Source organism: Lissotriton helveticus, chromosome 12 (genome assembly GCF_964261635.1).
Source record: "Lissotriton helveticus chromosome 12, aLisHel1.1, whole genome shotgun sequence".
Lineage (NCBI taxonomy): Eukaryota > Metazoa > Chordata > Amphibia > Caudata > Salamandridae > Lissotriton > Lissotriton helveticus.
Window position 1 is genome coordinate 132,460,623 of NC_136073.1, and position 10,000 is coordinate 132,470,622.

Genomic DNA, 10,000 nt, shown 5'->3' on the forward strand with positions numbered 1-10,000 from the left:
GGCACCCTGCCCCACGGCAGGACCCAGGACGGAGCCCGGGGTGGGGAGGCCACCCTCCCCGGGGCCCTCAGGGGCCCCGGATGGAGCTCCTGAACACAGACAAGCAAGGGGAGGCTCCCCGGGCACATCGGAACCCCTTTCCGGGCCCTTGGCAGTGCGGCAGGCTGGGAGACAGGGCCCAGGGCCTGAGCACCCGACCCGGGGCCCGCCCGGGCCCCTGGACCCAGCCGGGGCTCCCAAGCCCGGAGGCGCATGGGACGCCTCCCCGGTCCCTCCGGACCCCGTCCCGGACACCCTGCCACGCAGCAGGACCAAGGACAGAGCCCGGGGTGGGGAGGCCGCCCTCCCCGGGCCCTCAGGGGCCCTAGCCACTGCTCCTGAACCCAGCCAAGCAAGGGGAGGCTCCCCGGGCACATCGGAACCCCTTCCCGGGCCCTTGGCCGTGCGGCAGGCTGGGAGACAGGGCCCAGGGCCTGAGCACCCGACCCGGGGCCCGCCCGGGCCCCTGGACCCAGCCGGGGCTCCCAAGCCCGGAGGCGCATGGGACGCCTCCCCGGTCCCTCCGGACCCCGTCCCGGGCACCCTGCCACGCAGCAGGACCAAGGACAGAGCCCGGGGTGGGGAGGCCGCCCTCCCCGGGCCCTCAGGGGCCCTAGCCACTGCTCCTGAACCCAGCCAAGCAAGGGGAGGCTCCCCGGGCACATCGGAACCCCTTCCCGGGCCTTGGCCGTGCGGCAGGCTGGGAGACAGGGCCCAGGGCCGGAGCACCCGACCCGGGGCCCGCCCGGGCCCCTGGACCCAGCCGGGGCTCCCTAGCCCGGAGGCGCATGGGACGCCTCCCCGGTCCCTCCGGACCCCGTCCCGGGCACCCTGCCACGCAGCAGGACCAAGGACAGAGCCCGGGGTGGGGAGGCCACCCTCCCCGGGCCCTCAGGGGACCTAGCCACTGCTCCTGAACCCAGCCAAGCAAGGGGAGGCTCCCCGGGCACATCGGAACCCCTTCCCGGGCCCTTGGCAGTGCGGCAGGCTGGGAGACAGGGCCCAGGGCCGGAGCACCCGACCCGGGGCCCGGACGGGCCCCTGGACGCAGCCGGGGCTCCCAAGCCCGGAGGTGCATGGGACGCCTCCCCGGTCCCTCCGGACCCCGTCCCGGGCACCCTGCCACGCAGCAGGACCAAGGACAGAGCCCGGGGTGGGGAGGCCGCCCTCCCCGGGCCCTCAGGGGCCCTAGCCACTGCTCCTGAACCCAGCCAAGCAAGGGGAGGCTCCCCGGGCACATCGGAACCCCTTCCCGGGCCCTTGGCAGTGCGGCAGGCTGGGAGACAGGGCCCAGGGCCGGAGCACCCGACCCGGGGCCCGGCCGGGCCCCTGGACGCAGCCGGGGCTCCCAAGCCCGGAGGTGCATGGGACGCCTCCCCGGTCCCTCCGGACCCCGTCCCGGGCACCCTGCCACGCAGCAGGACCAAGGACAGAGCCCGGGGTGGGGAGGCCGCCCTCCCCGGGCCCTCAGGGGCCCTAGCCACTGCTCCTGAACCCAGCCAAGCAAGGGGAGGCTCCCCGGGAACAACGGAACCCATTCCTAGGCCCTTGGCAGTGCGGTAGGCTGGAAGACAGGGACCAGGGCCGGAGCACCCCACCCGGGGCCCGCCCGGGCCCCTGGACCCAGCCGGGGCTCCCAAGCCCGGAGGCGCATGGGACGCCTCCCCGGACCCATGGAGCCCGTCCTGGGCATTGAGCCATGCCGTTGGCCTGGAGATGGGTGCCCCGGACGCCCGGGGGAGGTCTGTCTGGGACACATGGAGCCCGTCCTGGGCATTGAACCATGCCGTTGGCCTGGAGAAGGGAGCCCCGGACGCCCGGGGAGGACTGCCCGGTACCCGTGGAGCCCTTCCCGGGTACTTTGCAACGCCGTTGGCCTCCTGGAGATGGGTGCCCCGAACGCCCGGGGGGTGGGCTGCCCGGGACCCGTGGAGCCCGTCCTGGGCACTCTGACCTGCTGTTGGCCCGGGGGAGGGACCCCAGACGACCGGGACCCGTGGAGCCCGTCCTTGGCACTCTGACAAGCCGTTGGCCCGGGGAAGGGAGCCCCAGACGACCGGGACCTGTGGAGCCCGTCCTGGGCACTCCTGTATGCCGTTGGCCCGGGGAAGGGAGCCCCGGACATCCGGGACCCGTGGAGCCCGTCCTGGGCACTCCTGTATGCCGTTGGCCCGGGGAAGGGAGCCCCGGACGTCCGGGACCCGTGGAGCCCGTCCTGGGCACTCTGAAATGCTTTGGCCCGGGGAAGGGAGCCCCGGACACCCGGGGGGGAGGACTGCCCGGGACCCGTGGAACTCGTCCTGGGCACTCTGACATGCCGCTGGCCCGGGGAAGGGTGCCCCGGACGCCCGGGGCCCGTGGAGCCCGTCCTGGGCACTCTGACAAGCCGTTGGCCCAGGGAAGGGAGACCTGGACGCCCGGAACCCGTGGAGCCCGTCCTGGGCACTCTGAAATGCTTTGGCCCGGGGAAGGGAGCCCCGGACGCCCGGGGGAGGACTGCCCGGGACCCGTGGAACTGGTCCTGGGCACTCTGACATGCCGCTGGCCCGGAGAAGGGTGCCCCGGATGACCGGGGCCCGTGGAGCCCGTCCTGGGCACTCTGACATGCCGCTGGCCCGGGGAAGGGAGCCCCAGACGCCTGGGGCCCGTGGAGCCCGTCCCGGGCACTCTGCCATGCCGTCAGCCTGGATGGAGCCCCGGACGCCCGGGGGGGGGGGCGAAGGCCCGGGACGCATGGAGCCTGTCCCGGGCACTCTGCCATGCCGTCGGCCTGGATGGAGCACCGGACGCCCGGGGGACGACTGCCCAAGAGCCATGGAGCCCGTCCTGGGCAATTTGACATGCAGTTGGCCTGGAGGAAGGAAGCTCCGGGTGGCCTAGGGAGGTGTTGCCCAGGCATATCCCATCTGGTCCCCATGGCAGAGAACCACCAACCCTGGTGGGGTGTCCGGGCATACCCTGCCACATAGTAATCCGGAGGCAAATTACCCCCCTTTCTTGCAATCTGTGCACGCGAGGTGACAGAGGGGACCCAAGGCGTGAAAGAACCCGACCTCATGGAGCCCTCGCTGGGATCCGGGAGGCGAATGGCACCTCATTAAGACTTCCAGGGAAGTTCGGCCATCTGGTCCCCCCCATAGGAAAGCGTTGCGGGCGACCAGATGCCCGAGGGGATCCGGGCGACCAGATGGCCGAGGGAATCCGGGCGACCAGATGGCTGGGCATGGAGGTGAAGCCGCCTGGACTCTTCCCCACCCCGTCCCCGTCCCGGGACGAATGCCCGGGACGCATGGAGCCCGTCCTGGCCACTTGACGTCCCGTCCTGGGCATTGAACCATGCCGTCGGCCTGGAGAAGGGAGCCCCCGGACGCCCGGGGGAGGACTGCCCGGTACCCGTGGAGCCCTTCCCGGGTACTTTGCAACGCCGTTGGCCTCCTGGAGATGGGTGCCCCAGATGCCCGGGGGTGGGCTGCCCGGGACCCATGGAGCCCGTCCTGGGCACTTTTACATGCCGTCGGCCTGGAGGTGGGTGCCCTGGACGCCCGGGGGAGGCCTGCCCGGGACCCGTGGAGCCCCTCCCGGGTACTTTGCCAATGCCGTTTGCCTCATGGAGATGGGTGCCCCGGACGCCCGGGGGAGGACTGCCCGGTACCCGTGGAGTCCTTTCCGGGTACTTTGCAACGCCGTTGGCCTCCTGGAGATATGTGCCCCGAACGCCCGGGGGGAGGGCTGTCCGGGGCCCATGGAGCCCGTCCTGGGCACTGTGACATGCCGTCGGCCTGGAGGTGGGAGCCCCGGACGCCCGGGGGAATGCTGCCCGGGACCCGTGGAGCCCTTCCCGGGTACTTTGCCATCCCGTTGGCCTCCTGGAGATGGGTGCCCCGGACGCCCGGGGGAGGTCTGTCCGGGGCCCATGGAGCCCGTCCTGGGCAGTGTGACATGCCGTCGGCCTAAAGGTGGGAGCCACGGACGCCCGGGGGAAGGCTGCCCGGGACCCGTGGAGCCCGTCCCGGGTACTTTGCCGTCCCGTTGGCCTCCTGGAGATGGGTGCCCCGGACGCCCGGGGGAGGTCTGTCCGGGGCCCATGGAGCCCGTCCTGGGCAGTGTGGCATGCCGTCGGCCTAAAGGTGGGAGCCCCGGACGCCCGGGGGAAGGCTGCCCGGGACCCGTGGAGCCCTTCCCGGGTACTTTGCCATCCCGTTGGCCTCATGGAGATGGGTGCCCCGGACGCCCAGGGGAGGTCTGTCCGGGACACGTGGAGCCCGTCCTGGGCATTGAGCCATGCCGTTGGCCCGGAGAATGGAGCCCCCAGACACCCGGGGGAGGTGTTGCCCAGGCATATCTCATCTGGTCCCCCGGGCAGAGAACCACCAGCCCTGGAGAGGTGTTTGGGCGTACCCTGCCCCTAGTAATCCGGAGGGAAATTACCCCCCTTTCTTGCAATCCGTGCACGCGAGGTGACAGAGGGGACCCAAGGCGTAAAAGAACCCGACCTCATGGAGCCCTAGCTGGGATCCAGGAGCCGAATGGCACCTCATCGGGACTTCCAGGGAAGCCCGGCCATCTGGTCGCCCCATTGGAAAGCATCGCGGGCGACCAGAGGGCCGGGATCGAAAGGACTCCCAGCTCCCCATCCATCCCAAGCCTTCGCGGTAGGGTTCCTGACTGCCTGCCCACGCAAGGCAGGGCTCTTGGACCCCGGCTGGGCCTCAGGCGCAGGTTGGACCACCGGAGCTCTAGGGCCCGGACGACCTGGGGGAGGAATGCCCGGGACCCGTGGAGCCCGTCCTGGGTACTTTGACATGCCGTCGGCCTGGAGGTGGGTGCCCCGGACGCCCCGGGGGAAGCTGCCCGGGACCCATGGAGCCCGTCCTGGGTACTTTGACATTCCGTCGGCCTGGAGGTGGGAGCCCCGGACGCCCGGGGGGAGGTCTGCCCGGGACCCATGGAGCCCGTCCTGGGTACTTTGCCAATGCCGTTGGCCTCATGGAGATGGGTGCCCCGGACGCCCGGGGGACGAATGCCCGGGACGCATGGAGCCCGTCCTGGGCACTTTTCCATGCCTTCGGCCTGGAGCCCCCAGACACCCAGGGGAGGACCACCGTGAAAACCATGGAGCCCGACCCGGGCACTCTGCCATACCGTCAGCCTAGATGGAGCCCCGGACGCCCAGGGGACGAATGCCCGGGACGCATGGAGCCCGTCCTGGGCACTTTTCAATGCCGTCAGCCTGGATGGAGCCCCGGACGCCCGGGGGACGACTGCCCAGGAGCCATGGAGCCCGTCCTGGGCAATTTGACATGCCGTTGGCCTGGAGGAAGGAAGCCCCGGGTGGCCTAGGGAGGTGTTGCCCAGGCATAGCCCATCTGGTCCCCATGGCAGAGAACCACCAGCCTCGGAGGGGTGTCCGGGCGTACCCTTCTCCCTAGTAATCCGGAGGAAAATAACCCCCTTTTCTTGTAATCTGTGCACGCGAGGTGACAGAGGGGACCCAAGGCGCGAATGTACCCAACCTCCTGGAGCCCTCGCTGGGATCCGGGCGGCGAATGGCACCTCATCGGGACTTCCAGGGAAGTTCGGCCATCTGGTCGCCCCATAGGAAAGCGTTGCGGGCGACCAGATGCCCGAGGGGATCCGGGCGACCAGATGGCCAAGGGAATCTGGTCGATCAGATGGCTGGACACGGAAGTGAAGCCGCCTGGACTCTCCCGACCCTGTCCCCGTCCCCGTGCCCGTGCCCGGGACGCATGGAGCCCGTCCTGGGCACTTTTCCATGCCTTCGGCCTGGAGCCCCCAGACACCCAGGGGAGGACCACCGTGAAAGCCATGGAGCCCGACCCGGGCACTCTGCCATGCCGTCGGCCTGGATGGAGCCCCGGACGCCCGGGGGACAAATGCCCGGGACGCATGGAGCCCGTCCTGGGCACTTTTCCATGCCTTCGGCCTGGAGCGCCCCGACACCCTGGGGAGGACCACCGTGAAAACCATGGAGCCCGACCCGGGCACTCTGCCATACCGTCAGCCTGGATGTAGCCCCGGACGCCCGGGGGACGAATGCCCGGGACGCATGGAGCCCGTCCCGGGCACTCTGCCATGCCGTCCCGACAAATTCGTACGGACTCCTAACCTTACGACACGGATCGGAATCGAGCCCTCTCTGACCCAGCAGTTTCAGGCGCCCGGGGGACGAATGCCCGGGACGCATGGAGCCCGACCCGGGCACACTGCCTTGCCGCCGGCCTGGATGGAGCCCCGGACGCCCGGGGGACGAATGCCCGGGACGCATGGAGCCCGTCCCGGGCACTCTGCCATGCCGTCGGCCTGGATGGAGCCCCGGACGCCCGGGGGACGACTGCCCAAGAGCCATGGAGCCCATCCCGGGCACTCTGCCATGCCGTCCCGACAAATTCGTACGGACTCCTAACCTTCCGACACGGATCGGAATCGAGCCCTTTCTGACCCAGCAGATTTCAGGTTGATTTGCTATATACTTTACGTACGATTTTATGGGGGCCGATTCCGATCCGGTACGTAAAAGCAAATACGACCGACATGTCGGACAACCACGTACACCCAGGGGATAGGACTGCCCGGGTCACATGGACCCCGTCCTGGGCACTCTGATCTGCCGCCGGCGCCGGGGATCGAACCGTGATCACCAGATGGGGATATCCCAAAAATCTGGCATGGATACGGCCCGCCAGGACAGGTTTGGGCACCCCTGTTGTACGGACTCCCAAGCCCTACGGTCCTTCTGACACGGATCGGAATCGAACCCAGCATATTTCGCGTTGACTGCCTCTATATCAGGGGTGCCCAAACCTGTCCTGGCGGGCCGTATCCATGCCAGATTTTTGGGATATCCCCATCTGGGGATCATGGTTCGATCCCCGGCACCGGCGGCAGATTAGCCCAGCACCAGGTGACTCTGGGAAATAGCTGGCGCCGCGGCTAGGGCGGCTGACTCCGGAATCTGGAGATTTTTTTATTTAAGGTTTTTGTAGAGCGCGTAGTAACCCTCGAGCATCCCAGAGATCAGGGTTCGATCCCCGGCACCGGCCGCAGATTAGCCCAGCACCACGTGACTCTGGGAAATAGCTGGCGCCGCGGCTAGGGAGGCTGACTCCGGAATCTGGAGATCACGGTTCGATCCCCGGCACCGGCGGCAGATTAGCCCAGCACCAGGTGACTCTGGGAAATAGCTGGCGCCGCGGCTAGGGCGGCTGACTCCGGAATCTGGAGATTTTTTTATTTAAGGTTTTTGTAGAGCGCGTAGTAACCCTCGAGCATCCCAGAGATCAGGGTTCGATCCCCGGCACCGGCGGCAGATTAGCCCAGCACCATGTGACTCTGGGCAATAGCTTGCTTAATCTTCCCAACGGCCCCTAGCGCCTAGAGACCCTTACGGGCGATTGTGCGCCTTACAAATGTGGATTATTATTATTATTATTATTATTTGGGCCGACTCCGATCCGGTTCGTAAAAGCACATCTGCCCGAATCTGTCGGACAACCACGTACGCCCGGGAGAGGACTGCCCGGGACCCGTGGAGCCCGTCCTGGTCACTCTGACCTGCCATCGGCCTGGAGAAGGGAGCGCCGGACGCCCGGGGGGAGGACTGCCCGGGACCCGTGGAGCCCGTCCTGGGCACTCTGACCTGCCGTCTGCCCGGGGAAGGGAGCCCCGGACGCCCGGGGGGAGGACTGCCCGGGACCCATGGAGCCCGTCCTGGGCACTCTGACCTGCCGACGGCCCGGGGAAGGGAGCCCCGGACGCCCGGGGGAGGACTGCCCGGGACCCGTGGAACTCGTCCTGGGCACTCTGACATGCCGCTGACCCGGGGAAGGGAACCCCGGACGCCCGGGAGCCGTGGAGCCCGTCCTGGGCACTCTGACAAGCCGTCGGACCGGGGAAGGGAGCCCCGGACGCCCGGGACCCGTGGAGCCTGTCCTGGGAACTCCGGCATGCCGTTGGCCCAGGGAAGGGAGTCCCAGATACCCGGGACCCGTGGAGCCCGTCATGGGCACTCTGACAAGCCGGTGTCCCGGGGAAGGGAGCCCCGGACGCCGGGGACTCGTGGAGCCCGTCCTGGGCACTCTGGCATGCCGTTGGCACGGGGAAGGGAGAGCCGGACACCCAGCGGAGGAATGCCCGGGACCCATGGAGCCCGTCCTGGGCAATCTGACCTGCCGTCGGCCCGGAGAAGGGAGCGACGGACGCCCGGGGGGGAGGAATGCCCGGGACGCATGGAGCCCATCCTGGGCACTTTGACATGCCATCGGCCTTGAGACCCGGGGGACGACTGCCCGGGAAGCATGGAGCCCGACCTGGGCACTCGCTCATGCCGTTGGCCTGGAGACCCGGGGGACGACTGCCCGGGGCGCATGGAGCCCGACCTGGGCACTCGCTCATGCCGTTGGCCTGGAGACCCGGGGGACGACTGCCCGGGACGCATGGAGCCCGTCCTGGGCACTTTGACATGCCGTTGGCCTGGAGGAGGGAAGCCCCGGGTGTTGTTACCCAGGCATAGCCCATCTGGTCCCCCTGGCAGAGAACCACCAGCCTTGCAGGGGTGTCCGGGCATACCCTTACCCCTAGTAATCCGGAGGAAAATTACCCCCCTTTCTTGTAATCTGTGCACACGAGTTGACAGAGGGGACCCAAGGCGTAAAAGTACCCGACCTCCTGGAGCCCTCGCTGGGATCGGGGAGGCAAATGGCACCTCATAGGGACTTCCAGGGAGGTTTGGCCATCTGGTCGCCCTTTTGGATAGCATTGCGTGCGACCAGATGGCCGAGGGGAAAGGTGCAACCAGGTGGCCGGGAACGAAAGGACTCCCTGCTTCCCACCCCGAGCCTTCGTGGTAGGGCTGCTGCCTGCCCACGCAGGGCAGGGCTCGGGGACCCCGGCTGGGCCTCAGGCACGGTGAGGACCACCGGAGCTCCCAGGCCCGGACGCCCGGGACGACGACTGCCCGGGACGCATGGAGCCCGTCCTGGGCACTTTGACATGCCGTCGGCCTGGAGACCCGGGGGACGACTGCCTGGGACGCATGGAGCCCGTCCTGGACATTTTGACATGCCGTCGGCCTGGAGACCCGGGGGACGACTGCCCGGGACGCATGGAGCCCGTCCTGGGCACTTTGACATGCCGTCGGCCTGGAGACCCGGGGGACGACTGCCTGGGACGCATGGAGCCCGTCCTGGACATTTTGACATGCCGTTGGCCTGGAGACCCGGGGGACGACTGCCCGGGACGCATGGAGCCCGTCCTGGGCACTTTGACATGCCGTCGGCCTGGAGACCCGGGGGACGACTGCCCGGGACGCATGGAGCCCATCCTGGGCACTTTGACATGCCGTCGGCCCGGAGAAGGGAGCGCCGGACACCCAGGGAAGGACTGCCCGGGACCCATGGAGCCCGTCCTGGGCAATCTGACCTGCCGTCGGCCCAGGGAAGGGAGCGGCGGATGCCCGGGGGGAGGAATGCCCGGGACGCATGGAGCCCGTCCTGGGCACTTTGACATGCCGTCGGCCCGGAGACCCGTGGGACGACTGCCCGGGACGCATGGAGCCCAACCTGGGCACTTTGACATGCCGTCGGCCTGGAGACCCGGGGGACGACTGCCCGGGACGCATGGAGCCCGTCCTGGACATTTTGACATGCCGTCGGCCTGGAGACCCGGGGGACGACTGCCCGGGACGCATGGAGCCCGTCCTGGGCACTTTGACATGCCGTCGGCCCGGAGAAGGGAGCGCCGGACACCCAGGGGAGGACTGCCCGGGACCCATGGAGCCCGTCCTGGGCAATCTGACCTGCCGTCGGCCCGGAGAAGGGAGCGGCGGATGCCCGGGGGGACGACTGCCCGGGACGCATGGAGCCCGTCCTGGGCACTTTGACATGCCATCGGCCTGGAGGCCCGGGGGACAACTGCCCGGGACGCATGGAGCCCAACCTGGGCA